The 16,482-nt window shown below is 39.6% G+C and overlaps 1 pseudogene; it reads right to left on the reverse strand.

Moving 5' to 3' along the window:
- Positions 1–766: 766 nt before the first annotated feature.
- Positions 767–16,083, reverse strand: LOC117213320 (annotated as a pseudogene).
- Positions 16,084–16,482: the final 399 nt, after the last annotated feature.

Consider the following 16,482-nt stretch of genomic DNA (forward strand, 5'->3'; position numbering starts at 1 on the left):
CGCGCAACAGTCACAAACGAATTGACGTAACACAATGAAACCTACGCAGCAGCACTGAACAGATATTGACGTCATACGAAGAGTGCAGATGGATCAATACGGTCGACAGAAGTTTTAACTATCTGGAGTGCGGATAAATTTTTACCGAGAGTCGTATAGGAATCTATAATCTGTAAGTACACCTTTGGCTGAATGGAAATTTCTCTTACATATAGTCAAAAATGCAGAAACAGTGTATTGAATTGGAAAGTGATAAAAAATAAGCGAAGTTTCGAGGTTGCATGTGATTGCATGAGTACACAGGACGTTTTTAGCGAATAAAAAATAATTTTGAAAGACACGAGACTTATCTTGTATTTTATGCACTCTCTGTGTCCGAATCTCCAGAAGCTCTCTATCTTATGAAGTGTTTTAGATTAGCCGGAAAATTTTGTATGTACATACAAGAAGTATACGATCTAAGTGGAATAGTCCATTATTCTCTTGATACAACAGAAACGAAATTTACAGAACTTCTCAGAAAGTTGGTTTATTATTACCAAATTAATAGAATTAATATACGTTTATCATCTTTACATACCTAAGTCGTGGAGGTTTATCGTGCGTAAAAAATTAGTGTCGTTTCAAAGTTACATTTCGTACATTTTAAGCCTATAATTTGTAACGTACAAAACAATGTGAATTTGAGCTGTTTCTTATCTCCACAATAAGAAAATCCAACTTTACGTTTTTTACACAATGATATTTATGGAACAGTAATATCATATTATTGCATCGCTTGGAGAATGAAGTCAAGGTACGATGTGACCCTAGTGTAAACGCTGGGATAGCCAGCTGTGCCGCACTTATAAGCGTAAGACACAATACCTATTAAATACGAGGTTAATTCATGTTGTATCAGCAGTGGTCCGCCGAGGTCAGCCTGAAAGGATCGTTAAATTTTTAATCAAAGATACTGAAATATATCGATCGAATTGTATTGAAATTATACTTATATACAGTAATAATCTTCTATTGATTTGTGTATAGAAATACTCCAATTTATAATGTACATGTTATATGTATTTTGAGCAAAACTAAGATTAGAAGGAAATTAGATTAAATACCATAATGAGGTGTGAGAAGTGGGCAAAACTATTAAATTGTGTTTATCTATTATTTCTAATGTTTAAGACGTCGATTTGATGTTAATTCGAATTGACGTGTCTTCAGATACCGTATAGTTTGTAGTAACTCTGTAACTTAATTACCGTACAAGAATCCTCTCCACCCTGAGCATGTTCGGCGCATATTATACCATCAGTGATATCAGGTGCATTAGGAAATTTGGAATAAGCTATTTTGCATTCGGCGTTCTTAATCACTGGCATTTGTACTTCCATTAATGCATTACGTCGTGGTCGTCCTACGAAGAAAATAGAAAGATATTTAAGACTGGAACTGTTTAATTTTATTATAAAATTGATATCACTTACTATATCTTAACGCTCCCCATCCAGCAACAAGGGGTTATAGCCGACGAAGTTGCTCTTTCGTAGGGGCTCTTTCGTACAAATGGGATATACGTACCCTGAAAAATAAAAAAATAAATGAAAATGCAGGAAACGAATGACCAAAAGTATGAGAAAGAATTGTACACGCTTTATGACATAATATATTTGTACAGTAAGAAATTTCAGGATATGATACTTCAGTAATACTCAATAGCATATATATATATATATATATATATATATATATATATATATATATATGTCGGAGATGAAAGGAAAGCCGAAGCCCTTCCTTGGAAATTTTGGGAACATCCTCTAGTACCTTAGCCTAGATTTTATTATAGTTGTAATTGTTTAAGATTTGTAATAAGCGAGATTGGGTTCGAGGTGACAATCGGTCGCTGAACGTAGCCACGGTCACGGGATGGATGTTTTATCTAACGGAGGTCTGGAGTGGTTGTATGTGTTTTCCGAGAAGTGTGGTTGTGGCGGCATGCGGCCTCGAGAGCGGGCCGAGCCACGTGTGATGTTGCCTCGGAGGTGCCGATGCAATGGGACATACATTGTATTTAGTAACCAAAACTCCAGGCAGAAACTGCCTAGCAACGGCGTTTGGAACTCTCTCGATGCTTCCAACGAGTGTGCCTAGCAACGGCGTTTGGAACCTTCTCGATGCTTCCAAACGGGGATAGAAAACAAAATGCAATCGTACAGGGAGAAAAATCTCCACGAGGCTGGCATTCTTGCGATTGCCTTGGAGAGTGATACATCGAGCGTTTTCGAGGATCGCATTTGCGTCTAAGTTAGTTTCGCTTAGTAAAGAGTTATCCCGGTGACCGTGGATTCGTTTGAACTCAAACATTGCTAATAGTATTATTTAATTTAATTATTCGTAGATCGTATTATTCATTAGGCTTAGTGTTTGTTAGTCTTATTATTAGTTGTACTTATTATTTGTTAAGCTTAGTGATAGACCTGTATATACGTGTAAATAAAATCTCGGCTTTGTGAAACGATGGCTAGTCCACATGAAGAGTCGTCGCGCGCCCACAATTCGAATCCTGATCCGACATCAGAAGTGGGATCAGTACCGTTTAAAGTGCTACAAGAGCAAATGGACCTTGTGCGCGAGTTAATTCAAACGCTAGCGCACAAAGCGGGGGAGCAACGACCGAGTACGGAATCTAAGGATGCAACGTTACCACGTTTTGACCCCGAAGGCGCGGGCGCCGATCCATCCGCGTGGTGCTCTCATGCTGATCTGATTTTGAAAGACCACCCGATGCAAGAGAGTGCGTTACTTTCCGCTCTAAATCGCGCCCTAAGGGGTTCTGCTGCGCATTGGCTTTCACAAATGGTACGCGGTGGAAAGCTTACCTGGCCAACGTTCAAGGAACAATTTCTTTCGCGTTTTGGTGGCAGAGAGACAGCCGCTTCGGCGTTAATAAGGATATCCAGAGAACGACCGTCGGAGACTGAATCTCCGGGAGCGTACGGTAGTCGCCTCCGCTCCATGCTGCAGATGAAGTTGCAAGATCTAACGATGCCCGAAGTGATCAATGCCTTCGCCCTTTATATGCTGAGTTCACAAGATCGACGCTTTCGGCGACTAACGCTCGCGAATAATATCAGGACGGAGGACCAATTTCATGATGAAATGAGGATTCTCCCTTACAACGATCAGCCGACATTTTCGCCAAGAAATTCACTAACGGAACCTGAAGCTAAACGCAGCAGGCTATCAGTTCCTCGGATTAAGTGCTACCGCTGTGGTGCTCACGGGCATAGGAGAACGGAGTGTCGCCTGCAAACACAAACGGGGAAGGAGCAGGATATACGAAACCCGAAGGAAAAACGACCAGCCGCATCGTCGAAGGTGACCTGCTTCAAATGCCACGAGGAGGGACATATCGCGCCTAATTGCCCATCATCGCGGAAAAGAAACTACGATTCCATTGACGAACGCCGGATCGACTCCTGTGTAGTAGAAGCTCCGGCTGGTAGATTAAGCCATCTGGGTGAGTCGTATCCATTTTACTTTGATTCTGGGGCCGAGTGTTCGTTAATCAAAGAGTCCCTAGCCTCGAAATTTTCGGGTAAAAGAATAACCGATGTGGTAGTGATGCGGGGGATCGGGAATACTTGTGTTAAGAGTACACTCCAGATTTTGTCCACTGTTCGTATTAACGATCTTACATTGGAGATAGTTTTCCATGTCCTTGCTGACGATTACCTAAAATACGACATCATGATTGGTCGCGAGATTTTGAGCCAGGGATTCGACGTAAATATCGCGCAAGATAGCCTTGTTATTTGTAAAACAAAGGTCGTTAACGCTTGTGGTAAAGTCGCGGAAGATGCGGTCAACATTAACGAGGTTGACACTGATGTGATCGGTAACTATAAAGATCGATTAATCTCTGTTCTCGAACAATTTAAAGAATCATTCATTACGGGTTTCCCGCGTACTCGCGTCAGTACTGGCCGGTTGGAAATACGGCTAATCGATCCCAACGTCACCGTGCAGAGAAGCCCTTACAGGCTTAGCGTGGAAGAGCGAAGAATAGTACGCGAGAGGATAGACGAGTTAATTAAAGCACAAATTGTAAAACCTAGTAATTCGCCGTTCGCGAGCCCCATAATACTCGTGAAGAAGAAGGACGGCTCAGACAGATTGTGCGTAGATTTTCGAGCGCTGAATAAAAATACGGTCGCGGATCGGTATCCCTTACCCCTTATTGCTGACCAAATCGCGAGATTGCAGAGTGCGAGGTACTTCATTAGCCTGGACATGGCTAGCGGATTTCACCAGATCCCCATTCACCCTAACTCGACGGAATATACTGCGTTCGTTACCCCCGACGGTCAATACGAATACGTGACGATGCCGTTTGGGTTGAAAAATGCACCAGCCGTTTTCCAGAGAGCCATTTTCAAGGCCTTAGGCGACCTCGCTTATTCGTATGTCGTTGTTTATTTGGACGACGTTCTAATAATCGCCGACTCAATAGATCAAGCTCTAGAAAGGTTGCACACTGTACTAAACACTCTCGTAAACGCCGGATTTTCTTTCAATTTCGCTAAATGTTCTTTTCTGAAGACGTCGGTACTTTATTTGGGATATGTAATTCGTAACGGAGAAGTTCGTCCAAACCCGGGAAAAATACAAGCTTTGAATTCTTTACCTGCACCGTCGACCGTCACACAGCTTAGGCAGTTTATAGGTTTGGCCTCTTACTTCCGAAAATTCATTCCTAAATTTTCGCAAGTGATGAAACCCTTGTACGCACTCACTTCTAGTAACAAGCACATAACTTGGACGGACAGGCACGAAAAGATAAGACAACAGATAATTTCCGTTCTGACCGACGCGCCGGTGTTAACGATATTTGATCCCAATCGTCCCATAGAGCTACATACCGACGCTAGTTCGGAGGGGTATGGAGCTATTTTAATGCATAGAGTCGAAAAGGAAAACAGAGTCATCGAATATTATAGTAAAAGGACCAGTCCCGCGGAATCTAGGTATCATTCGTACGAACTGGAGACACTAGCAGTAGTAAGCGCCGTTAAGCATTTCCGACACTACTTACATGGACGGAAATTCTTAGTAGTTACGGACTGTAATTCTTTGAAAGCCTCCAGCAACAAAGTAAACTTAAACGACCGGGTTTATAGGTGGTGGGCTTATTTGCAAACATTCGATTTTGACATCATGTATCGAGAGGGTAAACGAATGGCCCACGTAGATTTCTTTTCGCGAAACCCCGTAGACTTGAATCGCCGTATGATAGACAAGGTCGCAGAGAAAGAGATTAATCTGGCCGAGATCTCCGAAGACTGGCTATTAGCGGAACAACGTCGCGATCCGCAAATCTCCGAAATCGTTAATAAATTACAGAACGAAGAGCTCGCGGAAGATATCGCGAATACCTACGAACTGCGATCCGGTACACTTTACCGTAAAGTACAACGAAAGGGCAGAACCCTTTGCTTACCCATTGTTCCGAGAGGTTTTAGATGGTCCGTCATCAACCATGTGCATCAGTCAATTATGCACTTAGGGTGGGATAAAACGCTCGAGAAGCTCTATGAGTATTATTGGTTCGAGGGAATGACGAAGTATGTTCGCAAATTTGTCGAGAACTGCCATGCTTGTAGAGTTTCGAAGGCTAGTTCAGGTAAAATACAGGCTGAACTGCATCCTATACCTAAGACCGGCATACCGTGGCATACGGTGCATATGGACATAACGGGCAAGCTGAGTGGCAAGAATGACTCGAAAGAGTATGTCGTCGTCTTGATCGATGCCTTTACGAAATTCGTGCACTTATATCACACACGCAAATTGGATTCGCTCAGCGTTATCCAGGCACTTAAGTCCGCCGTGTTTTTGTTCGGTAGTCCCTGTCGGATAATAGCAGATCAGGGTAGATGTTTCACGGGCCGGGAATTTCAAGAATTCTGTGCAAGCAAACAAATCAAAGTTCATTTGATCGCGACCGGTGCAAGTAGGGCCAATGGGCAAGTAGAACGTGTTATGAGCACGTTAAAAAATATGTTCACAACGGTAGAAACGACCGGGCGTTCATGGCAAGACGCGATCGGGGAGATGCAATTGGCTTTGAATTGCACCATCAACCGCGTAACCAAATCGAGTCCTTTAGAGTTATTGATTGGTAGAGCAGCAAGACCGTATGACTTATTACTACCTGATAACATCGAGGAAAAAGAAATAGATATCTCTAGTGTAAGACAACAGGCAATAAAAGAGATGGAAACTAGTGCTAGGTATGACAAAGAGAGATTCGATAAAACCAAAGCTAAAGTAGTTAGGTTTAATCCTGGTGATTTGGTACTACGCCAAAATGAAGAAAGGAACCAGACAAAATTGGATCCAAAATTCAGGGGTCCGTTTGTGATATCGGAGGTCCTGGAAGGAGACCGATATACCTTGAAAACACTGGATGGGAAAAGGTCATACAAGTACAGTCATGACAGGTTAAGGAAAATGCCGGATAGTCGCATTCCTGCGGAGTTGGAAGTCTGTTGTGATGACGAGAACAGTGACCATGGCGATGTGAGTACCCCGATCCCAGAGGATCGTAGAATTATATGAGCCCAGGTGCGGCCATGGGACGGAGTTCAGTGCGGTCAGGCACTGGGAGTGACGATGTCACGAAGCTGGGAGCCGGTTTAGTACCGACAGCGACGATGTCACGAAGCTGGGAGCCGGTTTAGTACCGACAGCGACGATGTCACGAAGCTGGGAGCCGGTTTAGTACCGACAGCGACGATGTCACGAAGCTGGGAGCCGGTTTAGTACCGACAGCGACGATGTCACGAAGCTGGGAGCCGGTTTAGTACCGACAGCGACGATGTCACGAAGCTGGGAGCCGGTTTAGTACCGACAGCGACGATGTCACGAAGCTGGGAGCCGGTTTAGTACCGACAGCGACAATGCCACCGATTGGAGCTGGTTTAGTACCGATAGCGACAATGTCACGAGGTTGGAGCTGGTCTAGTACCGACAGCGACAATGTCACGGATTTGGAGCTGGTCTAGTACCGACAGCGACGATGTCACGAAGCTGGAGCTGGTCTAGTACCGACAGTGACAATGTCACGAGGCTGGAGGCGGTCTAGTGTTGACAGCGATCGTGTTACGAAGCTGGTTATGTAACGAACTTTGAGAGTATGTGCGATTCGAAGGATGAGACCCATTTGGGTGTGAAATCGAGAATGGTCCGTCATGTCATTACGACCCGACTGAAAGCACGCAGAATGCAACTGGCACTTTGAATGCTAATCACAATGACACTAATCTTGTTTCCTCTTGTTTTGTTAACGAAGGTACACCCGAGGACGTGTGATAGTCAGGATGGCCGTGTCGGAGATGAAAGGAAAGCCGAAGCCCTTCCTTGGAAATTTTGGGAACATCCTCTAGTACCTTAGCCTAGATTTTATTATAGTTGTAATTGTTTAAGATTTGTAATAAGCGAGATTGGGTTCGAGGTGACAATCGGTCGCTGAACGTAGCCACGGTCACGGGATGGATGTTTTATCTAACGGAGGTCTGGAGTGGTTGTATGTGTTTTCCGAGAAATGTGGTTGTGGCGGCATGCGGCCTCGAGAGCGGGCCGAGCCACGTGTGATGTTGCCTCGGAGGTGCCGATGCAATGGGACATACATTGTATTTAGTAACCAAAACTCCAGGCAGAAACTGCCTAGCAACGGCGTTTGGAACTCTCTCGATGCTTCCAACGAGTGTGCCTAGCAACGGCGTTTGGAACCTTCTCGATGCTTCCAAACGGGGATAGAAAACAAAATGCAATCGTACAGGGAGAAAAATCTCCACGAGGCTGGCATTCTTGCGATTGCCTTGGAGAGTGATACATCGAGCGTTTTCGAGGATCGCATTTGCGTCTAAGTTAGTTTCGCTTAGTAAAGAGTTATCCCGGTGACCGTGGATTCGTTTGAACTCAAACATTGCTAATAGTATTATTTAATTTAATTATTCGTAGATCGTATTATTCATTAGGCTTAGTGTTTGTTAGTCTTATTATTAGTTGTACTTATTATTTGTTAAGCTTAGTGATAGACCTGTATATACGTGTAAATAAAATCTCGGCTTTGTGAAACGATGGCTAGTCCACATGAAGAGTCGTCGCGCGCCCACAATTCGAATCCTGATCCGACATATATATATATATATTTGAGGAGTTACTCGAAAATGGCACCTCCTCCACCAATCTAAGAATGGCAATATTATGATTGTGTATGTTTTTTATTCCATCCATATGTGCACAATGTGCTGCGGTCAAAACATGCCTAGCCGATATCAGGGAACCTCCGCACTTCCATAGTGGTTTGTCTGGGTTTCGGGAATTGCGAAAACCTAATGCAGCGATCCATGGCCAAGCGCCTAAAATGCAATAGTCATAGTTGTGAATATACATAATTTTTTCTCACATAACGAGTAACAACGATTATTACCTATTCGATATTCGATCATACAGCAGACGATAAGTACATACGTACAAATACTCTGAAATAGAGATTTGATAAAGACAGAAATTAAATTTTTATTCCAGTGGAATACAAATTATTAAATAATTCTATATAATTTCTATTTGAACTATACTGAACTGTAAAGTTCAAACGTGTAATTTCTGCCCTAACAGTTTTTGATCTCTATCCATATTATTACTCCTATATCAATTTTTTATTTCAAGCAAAAAGATACTCTTCCTAACATGAAGTAAAAGAAAGAAATAATTCAAGTTAATAAGTAAAGTTACTACCGATAAAATCATAGCATTATTATTTAGTCTAATTGAAATGTACATTGATGTGCTGTTTAATGCCTTTAAAGTTCATTCTTTGCAGTAAATGGCTTATTATTAATCGGAAAGAAAGACATAAAACGTACCAAGTTCAGCTGGTTTACCATCGACCACCCTGGTATGAGAGACGTTGCTAAAACCACAGTATGGTGGTCGCAAAGCCTTATACTTATACACAGTTTTTATTAAAATTTCTCTCTTCTCTTTGTTTGGATCGTTCGGACAGCAAACGATCGTAACATTGCCCTGGTATCTGCACACTGATCGTCTATAAAAATCGGTGGCTGTACGGTACTTTATCTGCCATATTTCTTGCAGAGGTTTACATTTTCTGTAGTCAAGGCACCTGCCTTCTTGATTGTCCGGTGTGGTACATTCTGGATCAAACAATTTTAAAACATTTATACAGTTCAAAGATGCGTAAGAAAGCGACACCGATTACTCAACTTTCGAAGTAAAAAGCCGATCAAGTCCACCGGATTGCCCTACAGACACGTATTAATCCGTAAGAGTTAGTCATCATGTTGATAATAATTATCTAAAGAAACTTTTCACGTGAAAATATAAAATTTTAATTGATTAGATATTGTGTTAGCCATACTTAAGAAAGAAAATGAAAATGAATGAAATGAAAGAAAAGGACTACCTTCAACCTCATTTTTTAAATAAACACTTTGTCAGTTTTGCGGTAAATAAATTCTTAGGAATTCAGGACAGTTTTTAGTGAATCATTTTGTTTCGACCGTTCGCGGAGAGACGCGATCGCGAGATAGCACGTCAACGAGAGTTGTAAGTTCCCGTTACGATTAAATAATCGACGCCACGAACTGATCGATCCCCTTATTTCGATTATGATAATAAGGGTAGTTCAATGAAATTCCACAGAATTAACACAAATAAATTAATGTTTATTTCAACAACTTATTAACTATAAAGATATAAATGAAACAAAAAAAATGTAACTGCGTTTTGGTTGATAAGTAATGCGCGACATACCACATGTGTTGACGGTTCGACTTCTCGAAAAGTTCTGAACGCCTTTCGATTTTTTTCGTTTTTTCTGGAAGGCGACCCCTACTACGTTCGGATCACGCCACATTCTTTTACTGCGAGGTAAAATACGGGCCACGAGTCGACGTTTCTGGAAGTCGCCCTGCTTAATGAACCACGCGCTTGCCACTACAATGTTTGTTTGCCGGGCAGACGCGACGATCCGTCTGCGACATTATAGTGGCGCGATCGATAGTTAAGAATATGACCTATGGTAAGCCGAATGGCGTAACATTCTCCCACCGTTGAGAGGGTACCGATCAAACTAGGGAGGTGTGGTTGAAGTTCCCATCTTATTTCGTCTCGGTGGCTAGTTGTTCGGGTTTCTCGAGATCGGGTTGAATTGGCAGTGGGACAAGCCTTTTGACGCCCCGATCCAAAATGCTCTTTGCCGTCTGAACTGTAGCTGTCCGGATGACACCATCGGCGCCTGGATGAACCTTGATAACTCGGCCCAGAGGCCAATGCATGGAGGGAACGTTGTCCTCTCTGAGGATGACGATTGTGCCCTTTTGGATGCTGTGTCCACCCTCGCTCCATTTATTGCGGTTGGTTAGCTCGTTCAAATACTCCTTATGCCAGCGGTTCCAAAAATGTTGTTTAAGCTGTTGGATATGCTGCCATTTGGAGAGTCGGTTCGATGGAATGTCTCTGAAATCTCGATCACGTAAGCACATTAATGAATCGCCAATGAGGAAATGTCCGGGAGTGAGGGCTAGGAGATCATTTGGATCGGTGGAGATAGGAGTTAGCGGGCGGGAATTGAGGACTGCTTCTATTTCTATGATAAGAGTATTACGGTGTTAAGCTCATATGTTTCTGTTTCTCCACTCGCGCTGCGCCATAATATCCTTTGATATTTCCGATCCTCTGGTCGTACGAGGAATTGCCGATACATTTTCTCGATGTCGCCAGTGAGTACGTACTGATGAGCGCGGAATCTAATTAATATACAAAATAAATTGTGAGTTGATTCGAGAATATAGGATTTCCCCATTTTCATGATTATCGTGATTTTTGTATAAATATATTTTTTAAGATACTAATAATTAGGTAGTTATAAATTAGTATTATCAATTATTTTGCATTTATAATTCCGCCTCTAGTATAAGTGTTAATTGAAAACTAACTTTATGTTTCAAAAAGTACTAGCAAAGTCGTTGAGTAACAAGCCACTGATGCTAACACAAATAGCATTGTCGTAATTAAATATTTCTAAATATTCATTTTTCATTTTGAACTTGTAGAAACAATTTATTATATATACTATTAGCTAAGTAATTGCATATTTAATTAAGTCGAAATATAAAACTTAGTTATTTTAATAATTTAAAAAATAAAAAACTGACAAACATTTCAATTTAATTTATGGTTGGAACAAAAGACAGTTATTTTTCATTAATTGAAATATTGCAATGCAGAGTACTTTCCAAAATACGCCGAGAGTATTCCTGATGATGAAACGAGCGTTGCTTCATCGAACGCAGCTAAAGAAAAAAACATCTATGTAGTTGGTGGTACGATGCCTGAAATAGAGGGCGATAAATTGTACAATACCTGTACTATTTGGGGTCCCGATGGAACGTTGATAGCAAAACACCGAAAGGTAAGTAATATATTCCTTTATGGCTTTGAATTTGAAAATATTGGGATGAAGAAAGTGACTCTATCTAGGAATAATTTAGGAATATACATATGTACATACGTATACTATAACCAATTCTATAATTTACGGTTTATAAAATACGTTATGATACGGGACACGCCCATTTTTGTTGTAATGTGTTTGTTGTTGTATAAATTTTTCACATACTTAAAATATTATTATACTTATTTTTTCTCCTTTTTAAACATTATTAAATGATAAGATTTTTTAATAAAAGAAAGTGATAAAAACGCTGTCAGTTATTAAATAAAAAGTAATTAAAGTTTAGGAGTTGGTAACTTTGATATTAAATTACAAAAGTTGCAGCAATATAATTAGCGACCACATTTTTATGTTATTAGGTACATCTATTCGACATCGACATTCCTAATAAGATTACTTTTCGAGAGAGTGATTCACTCAGTCCTGGTAACTCCCTAACGACGTTCGATGTGGAGGGCTGCAAAATAGGTATTGGCATTTGCTATGATATTAGATTCGAGGAAATGGCACGCATTTATCGGAACAAAGGTACAGTAACTTAATCGATCAATACTTAACTAGCAAAAAATTAAATATCTTTCTTAACTATATTCTATATAAAATTAATATAATCTGTAACTCTGTATAAAAAGAAGCTTAATTTAAAAAACCAGTATATTTGCTGAAAATGAAACAAATAAAAGAATTAAAAGCACAATAAGAGGACTGTCCTCGCATATTCAGAAATGATGGAATGTGAACCGTGCAACTACGAAGTTAATTGGTATTCGGTGGCTTCATATTTCCTGCTTCTCTGGGTTAGGTTGCCAAATGCTGATATATCCAGCGGCATTCAATATGACCACTGGACCACTGCACTGGTCATTACTTCAGCGTTTCAGAGCGAATGATAATCAATTATACGTTGCCTGCATATCACCGGCTCGTGTTCTTTAAGCAAGTTACGTCGCATGGGGACATACACAGTTGACCAATCCCTGGGGAAAGATTCTTTACGATTTGGAAACTCAAGAGAATATGGCAGTCACCGATATCGGTAATTTACAGCTTAAAATTAAAAGCGAGAGATCCATGATGTAATTAATTTTTAGTCTCGTTAATTTATCGATTTAGCCATCTTCCTCTGTATTTGTTGAATTTATTAGTAAGCATTACTTATTACTTCGTATGTTTCTTTTTTCTATCAGATCTAAAAGTTGTTGAGGAAGTAAGGGCTCAGATACCTACATTTTCTCAGAGACGTACAGATTTGTACGACACTGTCTGTAAGAAGGAGTAACTCTACACTAAAACAGAAAATGTTTTTTTATAATATTTCTACTACCATATCCTTTTTTTGTGAATTATTACTAATTTCTTATCATTTGTACTAAATGAATGACTCAATTAAGAAAACCAAAACGTTATAAATAATAATCTGTATATCTTGTGTATCAACATGTAATTGGATATTATAATAATATAGGAATGCTATAATAATATAGGATAATAATATAGGAGAATAATAATATAGAAAAAAATACATGCTTTTAAACACCTTTAATATCGATCACATAAATTGTTATAATTCACAATGATTACGCATACATAAAAGACCCCTTGATAGTAAAATTTACGATCAAAAGGCAATTACGTATCGTTTAACAACATTTAATTTATAACACCTTTTAAACATTTAGACAGATTAACACATAACACTTCTTATATATAAACATCAATTCGAAGTTATCGGCTTGGAGAAATTGGTCGATTAATACCTGTAGATTGTCTGTCTCGATGAAAGACTTAAAGAGAGCAAAAACATGATAATGCCGCTAATATAATATTCCTTTTTTCTTGTATCTGTCTGCCTCTCAGGTCGTTTTACTAATTACAATAAGTAATTTCGACTTCTTTGCGCACTCTTTTAACGCATTCGAGACCGAAAGAAATTCATATCAGTCAGTAGGCAAGGGTATAATATACATATTTTATATATAACTTATGTAGTAATGTATATATCATGTTAATTTCATATTTTTTTCAATATAGAATTATTATATATATATATATATATATGTCGGAGATGAAAGGAAAGCCGAAGCCTTTCCTTGGAAATTTTGGGAACATCCTCTAGTACCTTAGCCTAGATTTTATTATAGTTGTAATTGCTTAAGATTTGTAATAAGCGAGATTGGGTTCGAGGTGACAATCGGTCGCTGAACGTAGCCACGGTCACGGGATGGATGTTTTATCTAACGGAGGTTTGGAGTGGTTCTATGTGTTTTCCGAGAAATGTGGTTGTGGCGGCATGCGGCCTCGAGAGCAGGCCTAGCCACGTGTGATGTTGCCTTGGAGGTGCCGATGCAATGGGACATACATTGTATTAGTAATCAAAACTCCAGGCAGAAACTGCCTAGCAACGGCGTTTGGAACTTTCTCGATGCTTCCAACGAGTGTGCCTAGCAACGGCGTTTGGAACCTTCTCGATGCTTCCAAACGGGTATAGAAAACAAAATGCAATTGTACAGGGAGAAAAATCTCCACGAGGCTGGCATTCTTGCGATTGCCTTGGAGAGTGATACATCGATCATTTTCGACGATCGCATTTGCGTCTAAGTTAGTTTCGCTTAGTAAGGAGTTATCCCGGTAACCGTGGATTCGTTTGAACTCAAACATTGCTAATAGTATTATTTAATTTAATTATTCGTAGATCGTATTATTCATTAGGCTTAGTGTTTGTTAGACTTATTATTAGTTGTACTTATTATTTGTTAAGCTTAGTGATAGACCTGTATATACGTGTAAATAAAATCTCGGCTTTGTGAAACGATGGCTAGTCCACATGAAGAGTCGTCGCGCGCCCAAAATTCGAATCGTGATCCGACATATATATATGACTGTACATAATACATTATAGAATAACATAGTATATAATTTTATATTTTAAAAATATGAGGTATACTATTTAAGATTGTCATCGATTTAAAATCAAAGTATGAAAAGGATACCCTGGAGAGAGTAAAACACAGAATCATTCCAACTAAACATTCAGATCGTACCGACACCTAGGTATCGTCTTACAATTAAATCTCGGTCTCGAATGGATTAAAATGAAATACATACTTGCAGCTTCAACATCTTCAATATCGAGGAGATTCAAACTTTACAAATAAATGTAAATTGCGATGTAAAACAAAGCGATGTAAAAATGGAAAAAGGAGGAAAGAAGGAACAGGGAAGCAAAGAGAAGAAACGAATTTTTCATTTTCTCTTGCCAGGAATATAAGATGCTAAGTAATCTTCCTAAGTAATCTCCTCCAGCTTTTTCTAGTTTGCTCAATAATTATTAGTACATGTTAGGAAAACAAATAGAATTTTTGTTCTCAAGCGAGGTATAATTTAAATTTTGTATGTACACAAAAATGTTAAATATCTGTAATAAACATGGTATAATCAATTTTTTTACATAAAATTATATTGTATAGGCTATTGTTATTTAAACATTTTAAATTGGATGAAGAAAAAAAATGACGCAAATAAAACGTAGGACATTTTAATTAAAGAGACTAATATAGAGATTTATCTACTTAACTGTGATTAAATCATCTCCACTTAACGCTCTACCTCTTCTATTAATTATGCTTCGTTAAACTATGATTACAGAGGATGGGTTTTTTGATAAAATGACATTCTGACAAATATATATAGATCGATATATATAGATATAGATAGACAAATATATAGATTCTTACAACAGTAGTTATGAATGAACAGTAGTTATTGTATCAATTCCGTTCTTCATTTGTGAAAAGACAATTCGCCAGAATATGGATTCACTGTAGTTATAGCTATAGGATTTCAATCTAGTTGACAGACTTGCTTTACGTACTCTTGTTCTACCTTATCGCGATTCTCTCCTCATCTTATACGCTTTGTCGAGTGTCACGTAATTTTTGGGTTGGTTGGTGAAAATAAAATATAGTTGAGTCGTAACACAACTATTAACTTGGTTTTAATCAACCTTTATTATGAATTCAGCAATCACAATGTAACACGCACTGAGTTAACATAAATCACAATTCACTCCAACCACGTTATGTAAGACTTAGTTACAACAATACATTAAGTACGCGACTTATAAGAGTAGAGACCGACATAGATATGTTGACTATTCTAAGGATACAGAATAAGTGAAGTTTTACTGACGATACTGTGTCTGAGGAAGGCTAGGGGTGGGTGTGTCTAAGGACACGGGACTATCGGATTTGTTGATGACAATTTTGGTTAAGGAAGTGAGGGCAGTAGACACCATCTCCGATTGGATAATAGGACGGTTGGTGGACCAGGAAGGGTTTTAGCCGCCCTCGCGAGAAAGTTGCCAACGGAACATACCAGATGTGGAGAAAACCAACTTTCTAAGCTAACACGTGGTAGACAATAAACGTAAAGGGAAATTTAAGACAGGAAATACTCGCTTGGTCCGAAGGACCTTAACTATAAAAATGCCAAGGCCCCTGGTGGGCACTTAAGACTATTGAGGGTGCGCGCCAAGGATATGCAGACATCTGGGTGCCATCCTGTCCGTGGTGTGTGGCCTGGTCTCTGATATGAATTGAGGTTACACGAGCAAAGTAATATTGGCATATATCTCGGCTCTGGTTACAATCATTAGTTTCCGCCTAAACGGTTAGAATCACATAGCTCGCGCTCTACTCTCGTTTTACTCTCTACTACGTTTATTCAACATTCAGGCCATATGGTCGCATGCGACGAGTTTTATGTTAATTCCGACCGATTACAATACCTTTCTTTCGTTTACAAGGAACGACGAGACTGGCAGTTTCCAATGCAAAAGCCGCGATATCTGCACGATAACCTAACCTCAACCGATTTTGTTGTACTATTCTTATGTGGACTTCGTTTGTACCACTTTCGTAACAAAAATAGAATACGTAGAACACAGC

The sequence above is a fragment of the Bombus bifarius genome, unplaced genomic scaffold, assembly GCF_011952205.1.
Source record: "Bombus bifarius isolate JDL3187 unplaced genomic scaffold, Bbif_JDL3187 scf7180000008682_frag, whole genome shotgun sequence".
In the NCBI taxonomy this organism is placed as follows: domain Eukaryota; kingdom Metazoa; phylum Arthropoda; class Insecta; order Hymenoptera; family Apidae; genus Bombus; species Bombus bifarius.